This window comes from Bactrocera neohumeralis, chromosome 2, assembly GCF_024586455.1.
Source record: "Bactrocera neohumeralis isolate Rockhampton chromosome 2, APGP_CSIRO_Bneo_wtdbg2-racon-allhic-juicebox.fasta_v2, whole genome shotgun sequence".
NCBI classification, from domain to species: domain Eukaryota; kingdom Metazoa; phylum Arthropoda; class Insecta; order Diptera; family Tephritidae; genus Bactrocera; species Bactrocera neohumeralis.
In genome coordinates, this window is record NC_065919.1 from 4,697,475 (window position 1) to 4,724,674 (window position 27,200).

The 27,200-nt window shown below is 36.8% G+C and overlaps 1 protein-coding gene and 1 long non-coding RNA gene across 2 annotated transcripts in view; one reads left to right on the forward strand and one right to left on the reverse strand.

Moving 5' to 3' along the window:
* Positions 1-909: 909 nt before the first annotated feature.
* LOC126761356 (uncharacterized) lies at positions 910-18,814 on the reverse strand. The gene is made up of 3 exons (XR_007667358.1): positions 18,449-18,814; positions 1,035-1,242; positions 910-981 (listed from the first exon to the last, which is right to left on the reverse strand). It is a non-coding gene; the product is annotated as an uncharacterized LOC126761356 (long non-coding RNA).
* Positions 18,815-22,644: 3,830 nt separating this feature from the next.
* The window catches only part of LOC126761204 (protein tramtrack, alpha isoform), a 46,845-nt gene continuing 42,289 nt past the window's right edge, over positions 22,645-27,200 (forward strand). The window contains exons 1-2 of the mRNA XM_050477197.1: positions 22,645-23,646; positions 24,157-24,187. The gene's annotated coding sequence lies outside the window, so the exon portion shown is untranslated. The remainder of the gene's footprint in view (positions 23,647-24,156; positions 24,188-27,200) is intronic.

The following is a 27,200-nucleotide window of genomic DNA, read 5'->3' on the forward strand; positions in this document are numbered from 1 at the left end:
GACGAGAACTCTTGGTTTTTGCACCATAGTGCATTGATTCTTCGTGAGATTTTCACCAAATTTTCAACCAGTATCGTGTCACAGCTATGGTATTCACCTGATTTAGCTCGGTGTGACTTCTGGCTATTCAGCAAACTCAAACGACCGCTCCGGGGAGAGTCTTTTGAGTCAATTGAAGACTTTAAACGTGAATCGCTACGCGCATTGAAGACTACTCCGGAAAATGAATTTAACAACTTTTCGACGATTGGAAAAAACATTGGCATAAGTGTTTTGGAGCCAAATGGATTGCTTTGAGGAGGACGACAAAGATTTTAAAAAATAAATAAAGAATTTAAAAATATGAGCAAAGTCTTACTATCTTTTGCTCATAGTAGTATGTACATATGTAGTTTATCGCTTAACGCGCATCGATTTCATATAAATTATATGTACTGAATAACTTTTATTATCACTCAAAAATTTATGAAATTTATTTTTAATTTTTCCAACCGGGTTATAAACTAAAATATTATGTGAAGAGTGCAGCTAAAGCGAATGAACTAAAGGCAAATTAAAGAGCTGAAGTGAATGTGTAAATCAACAACAAATGTGTGTCAAAGCCATGGTAAGCAAAATACATTTTCATACAAACATACCGAGTGAGTGTATATTACCATAAATATAGGTATGTATTTGATCGCGTCGGTGAACGAGAAAGTGAGAGCAAGAGCGTGTATAGTGATCGCGTAGAAAAAGCAAAAAGAGCAATCAAAAACACACCCATAAGTACACATTTATATTTGCAGCGTCTATAAACTGTATTTACATACATACATACAAAACTATGTACTTGCATATAGAAAATCTAAAAATAAATTGCTAGAGATTATTATGGATTATTTATAAACTTTCCAATTTATTTTCGGCCTGACTGCCGGCATCTGACGTCACAATAATGAAGGAAACGCATACATACAAACAGAAGTACGAATGTTTGCACTAATAATTAATGAGGAAAAATAAATATATATACTATATATGTATGTACATACTCGCACATGCATATACAACGCTTTGTTGTATGCAATAACATATGACCTATTCTGTTCTTCCATTTGTGGAGGTGGCTCAGTGATATCCTACATCATTTAAGCCTACTCCAAGGTTGTTTTATTTTGTTTTATTTTTGTAAAAATATATGAGGTTAGAGTTAGAAAGACTCGCAGGCGTTTCAAATTGCTTGCTGCCAGTAATCCTTGCCTGAAAAAATAATAAATTTGCATGTAATATATTTGTGCATACACTGTTAAGCATAAAAATGTCATAAGAACTTGTATGCCTACATATATGTACATACATACATACGTATATAAAGCTCTTGCACAGACGCAGACAAGTGTGCGGATTTTGTGAATGAATTGAAAACTAGTTTCGCCCAACAATTCATATTACATATTACTACTAGTCTCGAAGTAAAAAAACAGCCTAACAACTGTAGCTGAGTGCCTGCGATTCTATGTAATGCAAGGCGAGTATATACTATAAAGTAACGACTATTGCCTCAAGTGACCGCAAACTAAGGAAATTCCAAATTTCAACGAAATTACACTTTATTAAAAGTTTGCTGCTGAAATAATTTGCCCTTGGTTTTACCTTAAATTTATAATATAAGAGTACTTTTTTCGAGGCGGATGTACGTACATACATATGTTTCGAATTCTCCACAAGAAAAAGTGACACAGACATTTATATAGACACATGCCAAAACAAAAGTCCGATAACCGCAATTTTCGCACGTGATCTTTAAAAGATCAATTTGTATGGGGTGACAGTTAAATTTTAGTTGCAACTAGAAATAACATTTACTTAGGGGACACTACTATCCAAACTTAAATGTTTTTACCATGCTCAGTTCGGCAAGAGTTTCATAAATAGAACGTTGACATTGCATTCATTAAAACAGAAATTAGGTATCATTCGGCTTTTTCTTTCAGGTTAGGCAACAATAACGTAGAATATTCTTAACTCCTCAAAAATTTTCTACGGCCTCCAAATATTTCGTTTTTCGATTCCCATGTTAGAAATCGCCAGAAATTGCAGTTGGTTTGACCTTTAAAATTGTACTAAGTGCGAGTTCACCGCTTGGTAGATAAAAATTGCATTGAACAGTTTCTAAATCCACTCGATTAATTGTCAATGAAGCTTTTCCACATGCCCACACAATTAAAGCATCATTTTTCACTTCATTTCAATGATCACTTATGACTACGCACACACATATCTGTAAACATAAATGATACACATACGTTCATATGCATATATCATATATGTATTTACTTCTATATATATATATGCGATATGTGTATGGACTCTAATACTCGTAGCATTCACCACTGAGGCCCTGAACCGCTTATGACCTGCGAATACATTGAGAATTTCCTTCATTGATGACGCTTTTAAGTGACGCCAAATGGAAAGCGAAAGCGGCACCTTATTTGACCTGAAAAATCGTAATTGAATTAAATTCACATTAACCTCAGAAGTGACACAACCGCCTGCCATTGACTAAGCACGGCAATCAAGAGTGAAAGGGAACTATGGAGCAAGAAACAATAAGGAGTTTAAGTTTGCGTATTGCGGCTAAATTAAAGAAGTATAGATGTAAAGTCGAGCTTCACGGGCTTAAATCAATATACTTGTATGTCGGATGTTGTGCTTTTAAAAATAAATTTAATTTATAAACAGAAATCATGCCCTTTAGAAATGTTCACTCCACATCTTGAGCATAATTTAATCCCTGTGAAAATTTGTTTAGGTTTGTTTAGGAGAAACATTAAAAAATTTTGTAATAAACTAATAAACTTTTAGGTTGATATGAGCCATGACTCTCATACGCACACGTCAGATCCATACGTCATCAACTTCTGAGGAGTAAATGCTGCTAGTGATCAGGAACATAGCTTCCAGTTAATATCAGCTGTATCCGATTCGCCAGAACTAAGGGTGCCTGCAGAGTGGACAGTTAAAGCCGAGCAATACGCAATACGCGCATTTAGACTCGATTCGGCTTTAGAGAGAAGCAAATTGAACAAATACATATGTATCTCTCATCTGTCAAATATGTATACTAAGACAAGCTCTCATAGAATAGATAGAGGATATGAGATTTTACTAAAGTATCCATATTCTCTCTGGTATCTCTGGTTCGACGATATAATTTTCAAATATGAATTTCTGACAAGAAAGCAGCGCTGAACAAGCGAGCAGAGAAGTGGCGAATCGAAGACGGCAATCATTTACATACATCTATATATAATTGGCTTTCTCGGCAGGTTATATATGAACTGTGTGGGTATAAAAATATACATACATGTATAGATGTTTTGTATCAAACGTGTCGCGCACGCGTAGGTGGTAGCCATGTATCCAATTTGTAACTGTTGGTGATCACAATTCAAAGTCGCTTATCTGTCATCTACAAGCTTGAATGTGTCTAAAGTTCAAATACAAATGCTTGCTGTTAATTCGTCGTATGAATTATGTTTCAACATTTGTAGATCGCATGAGGATCGTAGTGCTAGCAGGCATCTGCTCATGTGTTTCACTAGTTCAGCTGATCAACGCTTTCAACTGCTTGATGTTGGCCGCTGCTAAGCAAATCTGTATTGAGTTGCGGCGGATCCAAAGTTAGCGTTCTATACACATATGTACATATCACAAGTAAAAATGCGTTTGTATGTGTATATTAGTATGCCATCGAAGTGACAAATCATTTGTTTTTAATGGATCACTTTCAGCTGTAGCTATAAAGGTTTAAAGCTCATAGGCGTATGTGACGAAAGCGCATCGTAGGCGGTCATAGAACAATAATCCAAATTCAATAACGTTACACAAAGTTTCTTCTTCACCGGCTTAATTCCACTTTTAGCTTATAGCTAAAATGGGTACCGATGGACCCATCTGTTCGACCTCTTTCAATATATTCCTCTAGTTATATACACTTAAGAAGTTTTTTAACTAATGATGACACGAGAATCACTAAACCAAGATATTTGACTATTCTGAAGGTTAAAATGAATTTAAAAACAATATCTGTACATACATATAACCACTTTTTTACTCGGTCTAACACTTTATTTTTAATGCTCAGTTAGATTTTATAGTATGTGAAGAAAACCTATTCCTAATTCATATACATATGTCTTCAGAATGATGCACTCCATTGAATTCTACGACACTCTTCTTATGCCATTAGACATACTTGTATTTTTTAATATGGATATGCATATGTATGTGATCCGGTACTTTATTTTGAACCGTAGCAAATTTTGGATAAACACCTGCAATCACTATTGCTTCTGGAGGCGATTTCAACTTGCCACCTAAAATTATCACTAATAATCCAAACTATTAATTTTTTCTCATATCTACCATATTTGCTTGTAGAAATCTACAATACTTTTCTTTAGACGCTCAATGGCAAAACAAAGTGAATGTATGTATGTATATATGTATATGTATATCTATCGTTAAAATGTAGGCACCGCATACGACAAAGACAAAAGCATTCTTGAATCAAGTGCAACAATTGAAAGCTGAAAGCTGAGGCCGAGATGTCGATTTGCGAGCGGTAAGAGGCTGCGGGATACATTCATATGCACATACATATATACTAGGTAGTTAGATTGGTATTTACCAGTTAGATTAGATGCTGATGTCTCGCCGAATCTTTCGATTAACTGGATGTACCGAATGCAACGATGCAGCAAAATGTCAAGAGGGCATCGAATTAAAATATACTATGTATGTACATATATTTGTATATATTCGTTATATGAAAGCAATAGACAACTAGAGAATTCAAGGTTGCATTGTTTGCGGGGTGCTGAGGAAACGCATGGTGATTGTGAATTCATAATTAAGCTGACAGTGTGGTGTGGAGTGGAATGAAATGAAGTTATAATGGCCATCATCATTTACCAACAGATACAACAACAATGATTCAATTAAATTTCACGGATGCGGCACTGAAGCGGTTTGTTTCTATTATTCGTTTTCATTTCAACCTATGAATGAATTGTAAGCACATGAATTTACTTTAAAACTTTAGTCCTGTATGACATCAACCTCGACAACTCACGGCTGTATATAATGTATAAAATGAATTCACTCACAACCTGAAACTAGTAAGATTATTGAACAATAATGTGTTACTTCAATATACATATATTCCTACTTAGGAATTTGTGTTGTAACACAGATTTTCTGATCGTTGGTTTAGTTCTATGGCTGACCACCGAGAAGACGATCATTAATCTTTAGAGAGCTTGATCAGCTGATAGTAAGTATTATGTGACGTCAGAAAATTTCTGAAATTGAATCTTATGTACCCAAAAACCTCCCTGAACGCGTGCCTAATCTGCTTAAATGATTTGTTTAGATTAATGGCAGAAGATGTGAAATTCATGAAATCGAGGAAACTTTTATTAAAATTAAACATAAATATATTGGAATTACCTTATATATTCTGATACATGGGTCTCGTGGACCCGACTGAAGTCTAAGTTACTTTAGATTATGAATACTATGATGTGATTTGGCTGGGGTGCGTCAACATTCTTATTTACCAATTATTCTGCTAACATTTTTTCTCTTCTTCGACATGCTTGTTATTGTTCAAGTTGTTATTATTATTATTGTTCTAACTTTGTTACAGCTAAAGTCACACAATAACCGCCTTATTGTTGTGAAATGTGTGAATATTTCGCAGAATGGTTTTTTCCCGCAAATTCCCCAACCTGTCTTCGCTTCAAGCAATTAATTTTTACGTTAACTTTACCAGAATTATCTGAGAAAATCGCGAAGCATTTAACATTTCGGTGACACTCATCTCCCGTTGTCTATTCTACTTCGCTTTTGTTCAGCGCCCACTTGTGCTACTATATCTAACTGGCATTCTCTTTTTGTCTATCGCACTTATCCTACTAAATAAAAGTAATTTTCCTTCAGTCGCTGAGCTTTGATTGCTTACGTATTGTCTTGCACAATGGAGCTTTGCGTGTTTTCATGCAATTCAGTTCACATCAGCTGCAAATCTTCAGTCTTTTGGCCCGTACGAGGCCACTTTGCCACAATGCTAACGCGCTGGAAGCTGTTTGCTGCAAAACCCCAGCGCTTGTTGTTGCTATTTTTTACGTTAAAGCGTTTTTATTGTTTGTTTCTTTTTCGTATAATTGTCTTATGTTGCATTTTGCAAGCGTGATGACCTTGAGCGAGTCTCCCCTACATATATGTCTAGATACATACATACATACATACATACATACATACATACATACATACATATATAGCGCTTATGTACGAGTATATGTGGCTATATGTAAGCGTGTTCACTCACTCACTTGGTAGCACAAACCGGCTAAAAGCCGCCCAATAGCAAAACATTGATGTTAGACAATATTATTGTCAATAGAAAACCAGCACTGTGAGAAATTATTTTATCGCCGATGGGTATTTGTTCATTCATACCGGATATTGTAGCCTTAAGCCGTTCCAAAAACGGAGTGGCAGAATTAATTTTATAATTCATCAAACCATAGCACTATTTAACCGTCCTATACAAAAAAAATTGGTTTTCGACCTAAAACTTATATTTATATTCATGAAAAATATGTCAAACAAATTCATAAAACCAACATCGAAAACACTTGATGTCGGTTAGAACGTCTTTTCTTTGAATTCTCAATCGCAAATTGTGTTTTCAAGATGTTTTCAAAGTAGGTCCAAAAAAAGTATAATAAAATGCATAAAGTTCATCGGTTTCCAAATTATTTCAGTTCCTTTAGAGGTTGAATTTCAAATCACATAACGAATTATCGGATCCCAGTGGTAGTGTAATAACTTCAAGAAAAGGGAACATATGTAGACTACATTCACTGATATAGAGTACTGCACATTCAAAATTTATTCCAGTAATGGATATCAATGAAAATCTTTTGAATTTCATTGACGAGCAAAAAGGATGTAGGAATATACTCGGACGTTAATGCTCTGATGAAATTTCTGATGTGGTATAAAATAGCTCCATAAGAGCAGCGTGCCCTGTCAGGTCGCACGATAAACTTATCCTCTCAACTTATCTCAGGATACGTCTCTCTAAGGCCCAATATTGCTATTTTGTCAACGATTTGGCACCTCCACAAAGATAAAATTTGCATTTAGGGGAACTGCATGCCTCAGGTTCTCTTGACTGCCTGTGACTCCTTTGACTTTTATTCACAAAAATTATATTTTTATTTTAATAAAAAGATAATGAAAAGCAAAAGAGCGAGACCTAAAGTCCAGCTTTTTCCATTGAAAAGATTGCTGCTACTCTTATAATCTTCAATTTATAGTACCAAAAACTTTAATTACTTCTTTTAATGCTCAGTCACGCCATAAATGCTTACTGGGTTATTCATAATTGTGATTATAAAAATCTTACTAGTTTGCTTATATTTGAAAAATATGCATGTGTGTTTGTACCTATGCATACACGTAGGCATAACCGAGCAGAACTCATTTCCTGTTAGTTCTTATTTTTTTTTTTAGTTATAAAAATATGTTTTTATCCATAATACACATATCAAATGTTTTTGTTTACAACTCAGAGACAATGCTCAGCGAACAAAAATGGCGTATCTCACCAGCAGAAACAAAGCAACAAAATATATAGATTACCCAAATGTAAACAACTTTTGCTAACGTTCTGCCAAATTTGACGCTCACCTTTAGTTACTGTTTAAGTTACTGTTGTTTTCGAATTTGGGCGATTGTTTTGATTTTGTTTTGTGATAACTTCGTGGGGTGCTCTTACGTTCATTTGGAAAACAACAATGGCTCTTACGAAGTAATTGCGGAGTGACTGAGAGAGCGGTTAAAATGGTAACAACAATAACCGGCAATCACTGACTCACCAACAAGGTCACCTATTTTCGTTGTTTACTCACCAATTATGTGGTTTTAACCAAAAACTTACATGTATTTACATCCATATGTAGTGTATGTATGCACATTTACACCAATACTACTTATGTGGTGTGTACTAAAATTTGAAGGATAAATGCTACTCTCGTGTAGGATGTCAGTACCACCTGCATAAGTGCTAGCAAAATGCAACCATTTGAAATGATATTTGCAAATACAATGCGTCAAAAACTACAATAGTAATTGCTACTCAACAATTTTAGGATGTGTAACTGAATTCGTAATTCTTTTGTCTTCTTACCGCAGTTATCACTTAAGCTACTTGACTTAGTTTTGGAAGTGTCTTAGTGTGACTAATCCTTAAAGTTACACGTGTTTATTTAATGTACATACATACATACATATGTACATGTATGCACATATGGATCTGCATGGATTAGTAGCTACTAGATTGTGCGATTCGTTAAATCAGAAAATAAAAGTAGTACGCCACAACAAAATAAATCGTCTTGATAGCTCTTAATCACTTTTTATTAGAATAAAACTAGAAATCCTATTATCTGCGTATTAAAAATTATAAAAAAAATAAAATTATGAGGAAATATGTACATACAATGTATGTACTATATATTATACATATGCAGAAATTATTGTGTGGGACAAATTAATTAAAGATTTGTACTTTGTGCACGATATATTAATTAAAAAAGTTATATATAACATTTTCAGTAACATTATAACAGATGTGTTCCCTTAATTTCTTTGCACTGCCTCTGTTTACCTTTAGCCTAGTCAATAACCCTTGAGCTTTGTTTAAATTTTATAGGGTCAGTGTCCTTTTTGATTACATTTTTTGGGGCCAATAACGTTTTTGTTTATATTTTTAGGAATCAATGATCTACATTTAAACAACAAGTCTAGAAGCCCTGATACTTTAGTTAAATTTTTTGGGGTCAATGCACCTTTTGTTTACATTTTATAGGCTCAAAGACTCTTTTGTTTTTGTTGAGGCAAGTCAATAATCCTTTCGTGTACCTTCTAAGGGGTCAATGACCCTTTTGTTTACGATTAGCCAAGTTAACAACCTTTTGCTTACATTTAGCCAAGACAACAGTCTTCGACGCTTTATTTAAATTTTGTCGGTCGGTCAGTGACGCTTGTGTTTACCTCTTAAGGGGTCAATGACGCTTCTGTTAACCTTTTAAGGTATCAGTAACCCTATTGTTTATCTTTAGTCAAGTCAACAACCTTTACATTTGGTCAAGACAACAATACCTGATCCTAATTTTTATATTTTATGAAGTCAATGACCCTTTTGTGTACATATAGTAAGGTCAATGACCCCCTTGTTTACCCTTTATGGGGCTAGTGTCCCCTTTGATTTCAATTAGCCAAGTCAACGACCATTGTTTACATTTAACAAAGAAAGCAACCCTTGTTCCTTTATTTACATTTTACGGCGTTACGGGGAGATCTCATCAGGGGAGCTTAAGGAACTTCAGCGGTTTTGTAAATAAAATATATATACATACATGTTTTAAATGTTAGTTTGGAAAAAAAGTTTTCAAGTAAAATAATAACAATTTTTTAAATCTGTTTTCCCTTATAATGAATACAGATTCCAAAGCTCACTTTAGAGGATCCATACGAAGTTGGAAAATGTAACAGGAAAACTCCAAACCGTAAATGAAACCACAAAAATCTTTCAATTTTCATTTGACTACAGAACTACCGTTATTTATTACAACCACTTAAGCTAGTTCTGCGATTTGGCTAGTAGCGCTATCAAGGCAAACCCCAATCCACTTCATTACAATGCTGTTCCACAGCGTTTGTCCAACACAAAAAAGTGCGTCGTAAAATGGAAATTTTATGGTTACACAATTTCATGAGACCACAACAACAGTTGGTTGGCGGCTGCCGGTTGTTTCTAATGCATTGCGATCGTTTTTGCCCCCTACCACGAATGTTTCGAAACGCTTTGCATCCGCCAACTTGGCAACAGTGGAAGAAGACCACAAAAGCTCCGAGCAGCGTTGCAAGACACATTAATGTTACAAAGTACTCACATACATACATAAATCTAACCCTAGTTTCAAGTGTGTATAAACATACATACTCCATGTGTGATATGTCTGTATGTATGGGTTGCGTTAAACACATAAAATCTTAGGTTTTAGTTGCGTTGCGTTGCATTGCATAGCTGCACTTCAAAGCCTCGAGCTGCGACAAAGAAGGTGGGTAGCAGGTGGGCAGCGACGGCAAAGGCAGTAGCGATAAAACCGTTGGAGGTAAAGGAATGCACTTGGCTTGCTGGGCTTGCCATCTACATAGACGCGCTCATGTGAGAGTGTGTGTATGCACGTGCAACAGAACCCGAAATTGTTATGCGACGCCACGCGCTGGCTCGCTCGCTTGATCGCTCGTTCGCTGCTTGGACTCACTGCACGGCCTGTTTGACGATGGGCTGAATGGCTGGGTTGGACGGCCGTAAGCTAGAAGGGGCAGTGTGGTGGGGCATTATTTGATTGCTTGAATATCACAGTTATTGGTGTTGTTTTTGTTATTGCCGTTGCACAGAATTTAGGTCAACACAGCTACAATGTCTTCATATGTTTTCTTCATTTTTGTTTATATTTCATCATATTTGGTTCTCTGTCGCTTGTCGTCCGCTTATTGTTATTCTTATTGCTGGCTCTTTGCCGCCGCCTCAGTTGTTGTTCTTTACAACTTGTTGCTGCTACGCAGTCGTACATTTGTATGTACATACATATGTGTGTGTAGCGTTCGTAACTCGATTCGTAGTTCTCTTTCTTCCTTTAAAGTTTGTCGCTTTTTTCACTTATAATTTGTGTTTGCTTTTTTCATCGCTTTTCCTTCACTGTTCTTCAATTCTGCTAATGTCTTTACAGGGAGTCATGTAAGCACGCAGCATTACGAAAGCCAACTTAATTCGGCCACCACCACTACCACACATATCACCACCAGTGAGTGAGCTTATTCCAATTATAAACGCTTACTTTTCATTTAATTGCACAGTTCGGAAAGTTTTATGGCTCTAAGGAATTAATTTACGGTCTACGCCTTACATAGTCTTCAGTGAAAACTACCACAGCTCCTCTAATGGTAAATCGTATGCAATAATACATACATACATGCCTATTCATACATATGTACATAACTCTGTTAGGCGATCGATATACCTATATATGTACATATGTATGTACCTGTATAAATTTAGGGAGATTTTTTCTTTTCACAAAAGTTCGTTTGAAGTCCCATTTGACTACTAATTAAGTTTCTAACTACTAATGATCGTGTGATCGAATATAGTCAAGTGAGAAGTATAAAAATTAGACAAAATATTTTGTTCTTAAAACGATGTCGCTTCCCAGACCATTTATAATCGCCAAGTGCTAGGAACCGAAACGCCAAAAACTGCTGTTATTACAAGTATAATAATATCAGCATTTATACCATTCAATACTGATATCGAATCGATTGTCATTCCTAAAATGATCTTACAAATTGATATATTGGTACTTACCAAACCAGAGACCAATCATAATTTAATAAAACAAATATTTATTAGAAAATTTATTAGTATCGATTCCTAGTAGTTTGTTCTTCAAAATTTTTTCAATTTTAGTGACAACTGACCAATAAGACCATTATATAATATATAGTATACTATAATCCAATATTTCCCATAAATATTGGAAATTTGCAATTCAGAAGTCAAATTTCTAAAATAGCACCCTGTAAACTGTGAAAGGTTTTCTACGAATTAATCACTGGCTGGCCTTGGCTGTCAGGCTGGAAGGCGAAGTGCGCATGCGCTGTAAGTATACGAGTATATGTTATGTTGTATATCTAAGTATAGAATTATACATATGTACATATGTACCAATACTTCTAAGTTTACAATGTAATTTATGAGCAAAACGAAAATTATTGCTAATGTATTTATTAGAAGCTATTCGATTTATGCATAATTATAAAAACTTAATGCAAGATTTTCTTCCTAACTTATAGAAAGATATTAATATTTTCTCTATTTTTGTGCAATTATCCGAAATAGAGAGATATAGGGTTTGTTTGGAAAGAAATAGCATGAGTCGACTTAAAAAAATTTATTGAACCAATCCAACCATTTACAATTATTTAAAAACTTTCCAAATAGGCTCCTTCTGCGTCGATGCAACGCTGTCAGCGCGAATAGCTTTGAGAGCCGAGGTGCATGCTGCTTGGATCATCTCTGCTGACGTGTGCCACTTGGAAGATTGTCTCTTTGTCTTGGGATCATACTCAAAGATCCATGACTCGTCACATGCGATTGCGTTATTCAAAAATTGGGGGTCACTTTCACATATGTTCAAATTTTTTTGGCACACTTCCACTCGCCTCAATTTCTGGTCGTCAGTGAACACTTTTGGGATCATCTTCGCTCACACCTTGCACATGTTCGAGTGCTCCGTCACATTGCCATGAACCACAGATTTTGTTAAATTTAACATATGGTTAATTGCCCAACGAATACTTAGACCACGGTCTGAGTTCAAAACTTTGCGCACACGAGTTACATTGTCGGTGTTTGTCGAAATCGCAGGTCTCCCAGCACGGCCTTCATCAGCGACCTCTTCCTGGCCCTCCAAAAAGGCATGGTGCCACCGAAGCACAACACTTCCTGCTAAAGCAACATCTGGGTAAGCCTGCTTGATCATATCAAACGTCTCTGTCGCAGATTTACCGAGTTTCAACAAGATTTTAATCGTCTGTCCTCTGCTCTAACGAACGTTGCATTTTCGGCTTACGCCACTCACAAAAACACGTCGCGCGAAAATGTTTGTCCTGACTCTCCAGGCGCTCGGAGACAACTGACCAGCCGCTTGTTCGTTAGCTAAAAACGCCCTCTACCGAATCCAGTCGGTGCGTTTAATATACATATAAACTCTAAGAAAGCTCTAGACAGCTAGGGTTTTTCAATGGGTGATATCATTCGAATGTATTGTATGATTGTGTTTCAGAACTTTCCAGAGAAGTCCCAAACCTAAAGGGCATATGTTAGATTATGCTTAACCTCTATTCTTGGCACAAACTTTATTTTCGTCTCGGGTAAAAATATAACCATGTCATACTATATAGTATTACCCCACCGATACTACCAGCTGTAGATGGTTTAATACGTTTTTAAGTCTCACACTGTCTAGCCTAGGTTGTCTATCTCCAACAAATTATGGTTCAACATTGTATTATGCTACTTTAATAGCAGACCTTATCCATCCAATCGATGCCTCACATTTTCTTCGGATTTCTTAATTAGAACTGACTTTTTGCTACTTTCAACTTAATTTTTTTTCATGCATGACACTCAGCAACCATTGAGCGCTGCATGAAGTGATGATGCTTTGGCCATAACTAATATCTATGGTTCTCACAGATTACATGGCCAATGTGGTTGATTTTCACATTGGTTTCACTTGCATGCTTTCCCTAAGCACACGGCTGGTAAAGATGTACATACATATGTAGGTATGTATAAGGTGTTTTCTAAACACATACGTATGTAGTTGTTATTTACTAATACATATCTGTATGTGTAAACACTTTTCCTCTTCTCCTTGTCACCGTTTGCTTTATTCTCACTGTGTTTCGCCTTTGTGGCGTCTTCGCTTGCTAGCCCTTAAATGATCGTTGCTTTTTGCTTTGCTTTCTTAGATCGAGCTTTCCATACCATTCATTAGTTAATATTTATGACGGGACTTTAGTAAGGTAACGGTATTTCTGTATTTACACAATATGCTTTGTATGTGTGCAGGCAACAATAAGGTAGACAATGTTGTAAAGAAATGCATAAGAAGATTGTGGAAGTGCGATTATAAAAAAATGCTTCATTCAAATAAATATTTTCCTGTTCACACAAACACACCTGCTTACATATCTGCACTTATTGGCTTTCTGTCTTTCAGATATGAGCATATCTGAAGTTGTCTTCAGATCTAAACAACTGCATTTTCCATTTTATTTCTTTTCTTTTTTAATTTTCCGTGTCAAAAGCTGCCTAGGGCTAGCTGAGGCTTGAAGGGCCTAGTCATGAGGCGATTCTGCAGTCATTCAGCAGTCTCCAAGCATACCCACGTACATACGTGCATATAAACCATAAGCATAACTGTGAATTTGAGCTTAGCCTGCTGCAACGAAGCAGGAATGAGTAATAATATTTATGCATTTTAGTTACAGTCAACTGCGCCCTACCCCTACCTTTGCGCCTTCAACCGTCGACTTGATTGCCGCTATTCACTTGTGGCTACTGGCATGACAGTATTTTACTGAAACTTTGTCAATGAACGAGTGAGAAATGAATATTTCCATGAATGGACGGACTGTTGACAAAAACAAAATATTTCACTAAAAACCGTAAGAACGAAAAGCAGTCTGTCATGCCTTGGCACGGTGCTAATATTCAATTTTCGCGAACTGTGTTAATGGGAGTTGGCTTAGCTGTAAAATTTGCACTTCCGCTGTTGGCGATTAGCGGCAGTTTGGAAAATTAAGACAATGTCCGCTCAGTGGCTAATTGTACGGTTGAGAACTAGGAATTTATTTAACTATTATTTATGCACTTTTTAAGTTAAGTTTTTTGAGGTTTTTAATATTATATCGAGCAAAATCCATTCGCCTTACAAGGACAGCTTGATTTGTCAGTAATTTTTTGCTATTTTTTAAGACGGAGTCAGCCAATTAGCTAGATGAATTTTCTTGTGCTGTGATCATGTACTACAGACAACCATATTTCGGGCCCCTGCGATCAGCCTCAACCCATTTGGAGAGATTTCACGAATTTTCAACTCCAAAGATGCCTTCTTTTCCCACCCTGACGTTAAAATCGACAAGCACAATTTTTACATCGTGACGGAGGCAATAAGCTTGCTGCAGCCGCTTATAAAAGGCATCTTTAGTAATATCATTTTTTATCTTCCGTCGGGCATGGGTGCAAATCAGTGTTATGTTGAAAAATTTTACTCTGATGCGGATTGTGGTTAGACCTCATCCTATATAAGGCCGCTGCAGTAGATATCACAAGGGCCCATTCGTCTCCGTTCTTATCCCGTCGATTGCGTGACCTTCCCAATTTAGCGACCGGACATTCCATGCACATGCTCTTAAATCATAGCTCTTATTACTTTGCTGTGGTCGTCATCAAAAGTAGGGCCTTTCATCCAATGCTGTTGTTCTTGTCATTGGAAATGGTTGCTACGTGGCCGGTCCCAAACCCAAAGCACAATCTCGCAAGGCGAATAGTATAAAGTTTTCTACAAATTTATATAGCGAGCCTCCGACCGCTCGCAGCCGTACCTCTGGTGAACAGACGCTGCAATTAGACTTTATCGGACCCTTAAACCGAATATGTCGAAGTGGCTCCGCTGAAGCTTCTCTCTTTTAGCTGTAATCCCAGGCTTCAACCCCACGGGTTGGCTACCGCATCTTACACAAGGGTTGCACACGTTTCCAGGATGTGCGGTGAGGTCACAAGAGTAGGAATTGGGTATACCACTACGTCTGTAAGTGGTTACTCAGAAGCATCACTGTACTCCGTTACAGCCCTATTCATTTATATACATATACATATGTGTATCCTATTGGCTTTCCGGCTTTTCGTCTTGGATGTTACAATATCCGTAGTGAACTTAACATACCCTGCTCAGGGTTGAATTGAGATGCTTGTGAAATGCTAGCCCCCACATGTTAATAGAAATCCAACATTTGAAGTATCTTGCTGCGTTAACTGAGATTCCGTATACACATATGTACATACATATGAGCTGAGTCTCTCCATAGACTTAAAACAATGTTTTGTCTCGAGCCTCACTCAAATGTCGAAGGTTTTATCAACTTAGAAAAACTGTTTTTCCATTCAATAGCATTTGAAAAGCTTTGAGGACAAAGCTACAAAACCTCAACATAATATGTGTGTGAGTTGTCAATGACTAAATTTCAATATTTTCAAATGTGCTGTCATAAGTATTAGATTAAACAAGCATTGTATATATGTATTTGTATCTATTGGTATGTATGTATGTAAGATTATGTAAAATATGTCCCATGGAAAGAATAAAGAACATTTACATAAACATATGTACAGGTTTCTTTATGTATATACACATAAATATATTTGTGCTTTAATATACAAAGCTATGCCTATGAATACTAGTACCCTACTTATAAACATTTCGTAATAAAGGAGCTGAAAAAGTGTGTGTATTAACATTCATACATACATACATATATATGGATATTTTCAAGCTAATAGTTGGTTTGTGAGATTTTTCGTTTTTACTTTTTAGCATGCCAAGCGAAAACCTGTTTTTCAATACCAAAGTCAATACGACAAAGTAACGCAACTTGGTTAATATACAAATCTAGACAACAAATCCATGTAAACATATGTACATACTGCATGCATATGTGCCTACATACTTGTCCACAAATTGTATGTAAACTTAGAGCTGTGGTACATGAATAGTAAACAGATATCAAGTGTGTGCCTTTGTGTTGTGGCTAAGGAGCCACAAGTTGTTTGAGTTCGCCCAAAGCTTGTGCCACACTTTGGCATTAGAATCCCACGCAACATTACAAAAACAAGCATAAATATAAATTACAACAATAAATATGTAGCTACAAGGCGCTTTTGAAGTAAGATAAAAACAAAACGAAAAAACAACAACAATGGCAGCCACAGCACAGAGTAGCTCAACGGCACAAACGAAGGCTACGCTGCCGAACTGACGAAACAGCTAACTCAACTTGGAAGCATCTTGATTGAAAATCTCCTACGCAAAAGGTTACACAATAGTAGTGAGCAACATCTTTGCCTTGAGAAGACAACAAGCAGTCGGCAAATTGGAAACGGCTTTAAGTGTTTTACCTTCACTGATGACGGAGGGAACTGTTTGGATGGTTTTGGACTAAATTTTTTGATGAGAATTTGGCAAAGACTTAATAATTAATGATATCACAGAGCCTAGTAGCTATAGATTTCGTATTATTATCTACTACGGAACATTACGCTCCTCCTTCCTGTACATATGTATGTCATATTTAACCATTTGAAGCCATGAAGTGGAATTTTTCAATAGTTTTATGAAAACCTGATTCTACCTAACATACTCGTACTATTGTTGTAACTTAAGAAAGTTGGCCCATGAATGCAATTAACAAAAAAATTTTATCATTAATTTCTATAGGTAACTAATATCTTCTATTCTCTGACAAACCCCCTTAAAATTTCGACACTTTAAAGCGTGATAAGGCCTTTCCGAAGCTCCCTATAATATTGGGAATCTTGAAATTTGCTTAGCATCGGATAAGTATTAAGTTTAATATATTTCTAACAAGACTTCAACAGCTCGAAGTGTTCAAGGAACTGTGGAGAGTAAGGGATGCCTCCTACACGCTGTAAAGAATCAAGGAGATATTTAAGTTCTACATGTCAGTTATAGTTTATATACATATTTTTCAACATTCACTTCGGTAAGAGAACCAGAGTCCGACGGCATTCGTCCATAAGTATACCTTACTCAACCTAACCTTATTGTTGGCTCATGTTCATATGGCACTTGTTGACATTCCGAGGTGTACGCAGATTTGCATGCCAAAATGTGCACAGGCATTTAGTAAAAAAGACTAATGACGAAAATATGTGACGGTGCAAGTTGGAAATTTGTCAAGCCATATAAACGGCAAAAATGAGAGCCACAACCAAAACTAAGCCAAAATTGTTTCGAGACAAAATATGCATGGCAATTCAAAGCTCAGTGGAAGAGCAAGTTGAACCAAAAGAAATATTAAAGAAAACTATTTTGCAAGTAGAAGAAAAATCCAACGAACTCTAAGTGCCTGGCCAGGTGACTCGTGTAGTTGTTTGAGCCAAACCTTATTGTCGTGGGAAAACCGTGCGAGAGTTTTACACGTACAGTCAAATTGTGGTCTTTATGTGCATTTTTGCCACCATTATGGAATCTTTTAGACACAGTTTGCGTGACGCTGCACGTCTTCGTAAGCTCCCCTCCCAACTATTCCACCTAAAAGTTCACTTGCTTCCCTGATTCTCAAACTTGCCAAGCGTAATGGTTCGTACCTGGCACGTTGAGTTCCAAAATACTTCTACGCTTGCTAACTAACAATTGTAACTTTAATCTACTTTTGTATCCCTTTTACACATAAAAGGGTGCGAAATGTTTTTATTTTTGCTCATAATTCGCTACTGAGCTATTTTTTAACGTTTCACAACCTCACCTTGTTTTCATCGTTCACTCAGCAGTATAATTTCTAGGCTATTCACAAGCTTGTGTATGAATAAATTCGAGTCTCGCTTCGCCCATGCGCTTTATTCGCACCACACCCATCCGCCACGGCGAACAAGCGATCCTCATAGTACAACACAGACACATATACAAATGTACATATACATATATCCATATATAGATCTACGGTTACATACCCTCACGCTTAGAGCGCTCGTAGCGTGATTATGCGCCCCACTTTGCTGATTACCTTTTGGCACCCCAGTCTTCCTGCGATCGTTTTCAGTTACGGCATGCATACTCAACTCATATACATAGGTACATACGAATATAGATATGTATGTATGTATCTACATACTTTGGAAAATTAATGTATTTGCGTGTCTATATACAAAATTGTCTCGCATGTTGCACCTCCTTCTTATCCTCCACCTCAGCGTACCCTTATTGTTTTACTCTTGGCCGTAGGAATAACAGCTAATGCCTGCAAAGCTTACGATCGCCGTATTTCAGTTGTGTTGTAGCGTGGAAGAATCAGTGTGTAAAGCAATGCTCGGCGTGTCTACTCGCTCTCAGCCAGCAACTAATATATTTCTACTCTTTCGAGTTGATGTTTGTATGTTGCTGTTATTGTATCCGTTATGCACTTGTTACGCTCCAGCGATTGTAGAGCCAGTAAAGCCCCTACCAGCTGTTGGTTGGAATATGTGCATGATTTATTATATACATATGTACTTATATATAATTGTATAGTACATATATCTGTACGCCAGTGATGGCATTTTCTACAACATTTGAATTTCAAAATCATCTAGTTGGAGACTTTGTCAAGCAGTAAAAAAGTAAAGCGTTGGACTCCAAGACGACTGCACTATCTGCATATGACGTCTTGAAGCCAGCTTCTTGAACATTTTGAAGACGGCAGTGACAGATCAAACAGCTTATAAACACAGCTTCGTTGTTGCCGTACTAAAGCCTTTCACTTGAATGTAATTTGGATATTTTGTTCGAAGTGAAATTTTTTGTGCAAAAAATATGTAAATCAGTCAATTCATTTGTTTTAAATTATCAACTGGTAATACAAATGATATATCAGAGCTATTTTATACTTCTGTTGGTATTTCGTTCTTTAATAGTAATGATAAAAAAGCAGTTTACTGAAATCTTACTGAACAAATTCACGTACACAATTTGTTTGCGATGCTAACTTATCAGGAGACCGAAATCGTTTGCCTTATCAATTCTGAAAAAACGCAATCGACTTAATATTGATATGTTTTAGTGAAATATGAGACACAGGCTTTACAAGAAATTATTTATTTAATAGATATGGCTCCTGGTCTATCGTTTCTTCACACCCTTTTTTCAGTATTTATCTCCATATCTTAATGTCTCTTTCAATATTCCGCACAAGTGTGTACGCCTTTCATCTGCTTTCTTCACACATCTCCAACACTTGTTTTGATTAATTACGCAGCATTAGTTTTCGACTTAATGAGCCTCACGCACCAGTACTCGCCTAATGATCCTGAAAGTGTGTGTTTATTAATAATGAGTTTTGGTTTGTTGGGCAACGCCCCCTTAATGTTGTAGTGTATTAAAATATATTTTATCAAGTGCTAGAAGATAAGAACACTGATCAGTAGAAGTTCAAGTGAAGACACCGGTGGTCCAAGGCGCGTTTATTTGTATTGAAACTGCATGCAACTTCGAAATAAGATATACATATGTATGTATCAGCAGTATAACTTTATGGATAATTTAATATATTGTATAGCGTAATTTAAAGAAAATTTTGAAATGGGATTTTCGTCAGCTGATCCAACTACACACACAATGTTAGTGAGGAATACTTCGGAAAATCAACAAATTGTTTCGAAAAAAGTCTCAATTTTTATCGAGAACTATGGAATTTTAGATCTTTACCGTTTTATTACGGTGTTACTGCCCTTTCCACGTGTGTTTCAAAAGACTGTTCTTAATTTTCTTGGTTGACGCACACGTCTAAACTCATCATAATTCCTAGAGCATAATTGATTTCTGACGTGACAGCCTCGAATGGGATGGCGTAAGTACTCAAAGAACCTTGAATTCTCTAAGCTACAACTCAACCGCTGAATTTCGAATAGTAGATTCCCCACAATACTAGCAACGACATTCATCTTACATTGTCCAAAAATCAGATAGATCAAATCCCACTATAACACATAGCACACTCGATTACCTAACAAAATATTTCACTATATTAAGTACATTTTCGAAGAAGTTTCTACTCATATAATAAACTTCAAATCCTATACTCTATGGACTAACGTATGACCTTTGGATCATTTACCCTTCTATGTATGTAACCCGAGATTCCCCTTCTTGCATTGCAACCACATTCTGCTTGATAATTTCTTGGACTCATTCGAAAGGAAAAAAATCCCAACAACAACATTGAGTGAAGAGAATTACGATTGCCGCCCTTACGCAATACACCACAAAGCTACAGAGCTCAACAAAAAATGCAAGAAAAAACAACTAAATTAACTCAAATCAAAAGAATTGCAATCAGGAGAAACCAACTCTTCGACGCTGTTGCTGCAATTTTAACCTGTTGCATACACACATGCATGCATACATATATACATATGTACATACATGCGCACCTTTATGCAACCGAAGCAGAACTCGCCATTTCGGCACTTTGGACAGTCAATTTTTCCAGCGGCAAAAACGCTGAGGTAGCTGAAGTCAAACGAGGACACTGACGGCGGCAGCTCTGCCAACATTCGTCACAACAACAATGTTAGCGAGGAATAACGATCGCGGCAATACCATTGCATTATTGCCATATTTCGCAACGCACCCCAATCGAGCAAACCCCATGCATTTGCCATTAACGCTGCCGGCGCTGTTTTAGCCTTGTTCGTATTGAGGCGAACCGAGCAGCGCTGAGCTGAGCGCTAAACGCTGAGGCGGCAAATTTAATTGCATTTCATTGGAGCAGCGAGCGCACGAGTATTTGGCTAAGTGTTGGTGAAGTTTTGCTCAAGCGAAATGGAAGTAAAGATCTCTGTTGGCGCTTCGGGCTTTCGTGAGAGCCGAATGCATGCCTTCCGCTGCACTTTGCTACTTTTAACTTCGTCAACTGTCAGCGTGCGGTATGTGAATCAATGGAGCCCAAACGAAGTGGTTACGAAATCTTTTAGAATTCTTACAAAAACTTTAGCAAGAGCAGTCAGTACAATGTATAAATGTATGTATGTATATATTTTGTAAGTAAGTGCAGTTGTTTTGGTTTCTTCAATTACTTATTGCATTCGAAGCGAAAAAGACAAAAATATGAAATAAATTTAACAACAACAATGTTTATACTTGTTGTCAAAGTGTCAAGTTGAGCATCGCTTCCATGTTAGCTCTGAGAGTAACGTAGTTTGTGAGTAAGACCTCAGGTGAGAGAGATTATGAACACTTGCAGGCATACATATATGTACATACATACATTGGTTAAATTTCACAATCTTTCAACCTTCTTCTTAAACGAAATGAAAATTTGTGATACCGTGGTTCCTATATGGGTACTATTTTATTATTCATTAATATTCTTTCGTAAATATGCCAAAAGTGTGTTATAGTATACCCTTTTTAGTCATTAAAGTCAAAATTAATCATCACTTTTAACGTTATTGGCCACTTAATGGACCAATCTACATCGGTCACCATTGCATTGCCCTTCTCGAAATACGAAATTTCATTATGGCTCATAGATGAATGCGGATAATTCAGTTCTAGAATCTTTTCGCCGCTTTTTTTTGCCCGAAATATGATTTGAGATATTTCCGCTGTCGGAATTTTTCATATTTAAACATTTTGTTTGTTTGCCGAGCAAGACGAATCATTACCAAACCAGAATTTTCATATTGAACTTTCTTAAATTCCAAATTTTCCAATAGTTCTTAATATCCGTACCTTAGTTCCATTTTTCAGTGCCTTAGAACACTGTAACTCTTCCTCTCTCTCTCTCTCTCTTTACATTCTCCAAGCTACATACATATATACAGAAGTAACAATAAAGCAAGTGGGGCTAATGTGTGCGAATTGTCTGTGCGAAATGTAAAGCTCCCACTGAATAACGCTCCCACTTGTGCTCACATGCGATTCGTGCGCGTCAGCGGTGTCGTCGACGTTGTCGTATTAATGTCGCCGACATGTAGTGGCAGCATACTCGTGCTGCACTGCATTACATTTCACTGCGATCCATTTATCCATCCATATTCGTGTCGCAACCCCAAGCAAGCAATCACTACCATCCGTGTGTGTTTGCCGCGAGCCCATTCTTATCCGTCCAACGCCCATGGCGAAACATCCAGCAGTACAATAACAAATATATTTATTAATTACTAACCAAAAAGGACTGAAATAAATTGTTGAATAATTTAGTGTAAATATTCATACATACAAAGTGAAGTATTAAAATAAAAATAATATAAAAAGTAATAATATAAAAGTGATAATTGTTTATGAAAAAGACCAACAACTTAAAGAACGGCTGTATATATTACAAGTACCAAATAGTAATTTTCCTTCAACACGTGTTGTGTAATCTGCTGTGCAAATGTATCCGTGAGTGTGTCCCTTCACTACGGTTCTTTACTCAAACCAAAAGTTACAACACAGTTATAGGATAGTGTTGTGGTACATTCACCTACACATTTTCCACTTACCTACGAACTTCACAAATATAGATGCCAACAATAGATGTGGTTGTTGTAATCGCAGTGGGCAACGTCTCTGACCGACCGGGGACTCCATCAGCCAATTAACAGCGTTAGTAAGAGTGTAGCTAGTCATATGCCAGTTACCCGAGCAAACAAACAAACACCACACACACACACATTGCAACAAGCACCAACACGAAAGCCAATAAAGAAAATCGGCAAACCAAGGTGTCCAACCAAGACTCGCTAGGCGCTCACTACCGGCACAATTCGAAATCGTCGCTGCAGCAGCAACCGACCACTGCGGTGGCAGGGACACACATTCATCAGCCAAGTGCGCCCCGATTGGTACGGATTCACTCGTATCCTCAGCTAGCTGTCAGTACTGTTTCACGGTTGTGCTGCGGTGGTTTCTATTCTCTTGACTGTTTCGAAAGCTACAAGCTTTGATTCTTCCGTTTCATTTTATGCTTAAGTTGTTTTGCTTAAGGATGCTTTTTAAAACATTTATTTGCATATTTATTACAAGTTTTGTGTTGTTAAATTAAGAGCGAATCGTCCACGTATACCACATACAAAAAAAAAAAAAAAAACAGCAAATAATTTGATAAACAAGTGTTGCCGCTTGGAAAAAAACTGTGAATAAGTGCAAAAACGTGAAGGAAACTGAGAAATTAAATACAAATACAAAGGTATTATTGTATATACTTATGTACTTTGAGCTATGTGCAAATAAAATTTATTCCGAGTTAAATGAGCGCCGGTCGTGCAATTAAATAAGTTATGAAAAAGAACAACACACAAATTAGCGTTTAGCCCGTAAAAAATAAGATTCCGTAACGCATTGGAAAGAAAAAAAATGTACATGCATGTGTAATTGTTGTGTACAAGCCATAGAAATTAAGTCACTGAAACATTAGACAAGAATTGTATAACTAACTATGTATATTTAATTTACAAGTATTTTTTTTTAAGTTTCATCATAAGATAAATTTACTTAATATTTGCAAAACAAAAAGTTTAAAAAACTAACTTAAAGGAAACTATTTGGTACTTTTCAAAAATAATGAAATAATGAAAAAATATAACCAAAAGGCGCTATTACAAACATTGGAAAAATAGAAAGCTTGGAACACAATTAAATTACATACATACGTTTCAAAATGCATGCCATATGCTAAAAACTTCTTCACCTCTGACAGGACTGAGTGCAATTATAATATCCGTAACAAGGTAAGAAAAATTGAAAACCAATGTTATAAAACAAAATTTTTTTATAAATTATAATAAATATTCATATGTATGTATATACATAAATTATAATAATTTTAAAAAATGTTAACTAATCACGAGAGATTTTCGGAAAAATTATAATTAATAATTTTTACAGCTTTGTTCAATTAGACACTACTATTTTTACGAATATCCAAAACTTTAATTGCGCCTCTTTTAAGCTTGTCAGTTAAATTGTGGACTTGAATGTATGACATTTTATTAAAAAACTATCTTTAGCTAACTTTTAATCGATCAGTTTTAATGGCAGCTATATGCTATAATGGCCCGATCTAAACACATTGTTTGGAGATTGTAGCGTTGCCTTGGGCAACACTCTGTGCTAAATTTTCTGAAGATATCTTGTCCAAAAAAAGTTTTCCTTACAAGAAATTGATTCCGATCGTTCAGTTTTTATATCAGCTATATGCTATAGTCGTCCGACATCTGAGGAACCGTCGAGAGTATCCTGAGGACAACCCTTTCGAACCCATAGCTTATGGCTCCTTTGGTTTTGCTGAGAAGACCGACGGACTGTGCATTTAACAGAATCAGCACTTGCCGATATGGTTCCTCGGTTCTCTCCAGCCTTATTACCCTCCAGTCATGCGTGGTTTGTAACGGGTTGGAGTATCTGAAGATTTACTCAATCTCGCTCGGAGAGAAAAATGAAGATACAGTTGGCAGCCAGACGCGAGGTGAAGCGGAAGGTCCGCTTTGTCCACAGCTTCTAACCTGGCTCCCTTTCAAACCTCGCCTTAGGACAGCCGATGGCTCATTGGCACACCTAATGAACTTTGGAAGCCCATGGTGCTATACAGCACTCTCACGCCTCGGAGGTGGCCCAGGGTTTCCTCTAACTACCTTTAGAAAGACTGAGGAGATAGCCGCCGCCACACTCTTCCATTTATCGCAGGAAATGGCACCATCCTCCCTGCTGCGGTTGAACACGCCTAGCTCTATTGAGCCAGCGTTTTTAACAATTTTGCTAAAGGTTGGCGCAGCCTCCGTTCGCAGATGGTGGCATTCCACTCATGCGACCTTTGTCGCTTGACCGCTGGTTTAGTTTCGGTTACGTCCGGTCTTGCTCTAACGTCTTCGCTCTCGCTCAGCACCCTTCGGGCCCACTCTAGTATATTAGCATGCTGCTCAGACACCTGACCAGCATTCTTATCACCGAAGCGTTGCCCCATTTTGGCTGTCAAGCGGCGGTCTACCTTCAGCTTGCCAGCTATCGCTGTCCTTCTTCTTCTACCCCTTGTAGAACCCTTCATGAGTCTACCAGAGGTTCCTTTGCTAATGCTGGCGATTACACCGCGTATGAAGGTTCTACCCACGTCGGTTGCCGACCGTCTTCCCCCATCCTACTACTCGTAGAGTAGCCTGTTTCTCTTCTAAAACGCATTAGAACTAAGAAAAATCTTGCTTAACCTAAATCTTAAAAAACTTGGTTCTATGACATTGGCATATGCCTTCCGACATCAAAGGCAACAAATAACAATACTTAATGTCATTATTACTAGGGTTACTACTGTCAACAGAGCATCACCATTGTGACAATCAAGAATAGGCAATAGTGGCAACATCTGTGTAAGGTTATAGCGCCAAAGAAAGCCGCAATTGCATCTATCAACAACATATGAAATAAGAAATAAAAGCATTTGATGTTTGTGGACTTTCATGCCTTTTTCTAAATTTCACAATTCTGTTTTGGTCGTTTGATGGGTGCGCTTTAGCGGCTGTTCATAAAGTTTAACCCCAAGAACAGAGGGTGGAGACAATTGAAAATGATCGTTGAAGCATAACAGAAATAATAACAACAACAATAACACAAATGCAACGCAAAACAGGCACAACGACAACACGCTCGTACATACACAGGCATAGATAATAAAACCGATATATACATACTTACATATAAAATAAAATATTGAAAAATCCATCTGTATGTATGTACATACATACGTATTACATACATGTATGTACAAATGTATTTCAGCATGACGAATGAAATCTCGCCCACAAACAGCTTGCACGACGTTGCGTCGCCTTGTCGCCGCTTGCAAGCTGCTGGATCTTATCTAACCCAGGCTGTGTTGGACAATAGTTGTCTTCCAAAAGCTCTCGATCGTAGTGTTAATACTTATGTATACATATGTACATAGACATGTAAGGTGTCTGTGTATCGGATTGCATCGTTATGCGGAAAATGAAGCCACATCTGGTTTGTCTACGCTTTGAAAAACAGATAAATTCGCTGCTGACGTTTGAGATGCATAGATTGGGAGCTGTGTTCAGTGTGAGCTCAATGAAGTCTGGCTCATTCAAATGCGCTTCTTTTTGCCTAGTATATATGTACATATTTAGCTAAATATTGTTAGTTTGCACACTTATGTATGTACATATGTATGTATTTTGAAGAATAAAGGTCTATAGATTTCCTGGGCGAGCTCAATGTAGACTTTCGAAGCATAATTTTAATATGACAGACGTAAAGAACATACGGTGGATAAGAGCATAGACATTGAGGATATGCGCACCCTTTTAAAAGCGGGTATATAAAGTCCGGGGAATTAAGACGAAAAAGGTTCATAAAATCACTGACATATTAAAACAATAATTTGCAATCCGGTTAAAAATATAAATCGCCGACTAAGTATTCTTTTAGTTTTTGCTTTAGTTGCATTTTCTTAAAAAAATTTATTTTCTTATTGTTCCACGTTTAACCCACTTCTCATCGCGCTGCGTAGAGTTCGCAACAAATAAAACACTTAACAAAAAAAAAATCGGAAACAAACACGACAAATAATAATTAATAATTACAAACTGGTTTAGTGGCCAACTTGCTTAAGTTATGGTTGCAAAAATACGAAAACAAAATAGTGTTGTTAGATAAAAATTTGCATTTTTCTTGTAGCCTTTTTAATGTTTTGTTGTTAAGGTGCGTATTTTTAGGCTTCTATTTGCCTCGAAG